Genomic DNA, 954 nt, shown 5'->3' with positions numbered 1-954 from the left:
GAATAGGTCATGAGGGCTGCATCCTCATGAATGGTATTAGTGTCCTTATAAAATATGCCCAAAGGAGCGCGTTGACCCCTACCACCATGGGAGGACACAGTTAGAAGGTGTTGTGTATGAACCAGAGAGGAAACCCTCACCAGACACTGAATCTGCTGGGACCTGATACTAGACTTCCCAGACCCTAGAACTGTAAAAATGTCTGCCTTTTAAAAGTTACCCCATCTAATTTGTTACAGCAGCTTGAACAGACTGACAGCCACTTTACATTATTTTAAATTGACCTACAAAATTCTACAGAAATCTTATTTTCTGATTTTGATTAGCAGTGCACTTAATGTATGGAATAAGTTGTGAAGACAACTGTGAATAATGACAATTTGTTGGGTCTTTCTCAATTATTTTAACNCTTGTTTTCTGTTGTTGGTTGCTTTTTTTCTTACCAATAGGAGGGAATTTTCTTCACATATTATGGATATCACCCTGTCTGTTATATGAATGACAAGATAACTCATTATGATGCTAATTTTTTTGTTTGGCTTTGTTTTTTTGTTTTGTTTTTGTTCTTTGTTTTGTCCTCTTCTCTAAGAGACAAAAATAATACGAGGCATTGTTTTTTTTTTCCATCACCAAAGAAGGCAAAGTTTTATGTACATGTGTCTCAAGGTTGTTAATAGTTTCTGTATTTTAGGCCAGATAACAGTAGTAAACAGTAGTGAAAACGTGCAAGCCTTCCATAGGTTTATGTGAGTGTTAGGGCCACTGGAGAAATTCATAACCAGGGTTGGAAGATGAGTAAAAGCCCTCCCCTGAGAGGGAGACGGTACCCTTTCCTGAAAGTGGAAGGAAGGGAAAGTTTTCTTTGGGAGTAGTGCAATTCCTGCAACTGGCAGAAAGCAGTGACCCAGTTTCATGCAGCCCGTCTCCCCCCATATGGGGAGATGCAACCAGAAG

Source organism: Galeopterus variegatus, unplaced genomic scaffold (assembly GCF_000696425.1).
Source record: "Galeopterus variegatus unplaced genomic scaffold, G_variegatus-3.0.2 Scaffold994, whole genome shotgun sequence".
Classification (NCBI taxonomy): Eukaryota; Metazoa; Chordata; class Mammalia; order Dermoptera; family Cynocephalidae; genus Galeopterus; species Galeopterus variegatus.
This window is presented reverse-complemented; position numbering follows the sequence as displayed.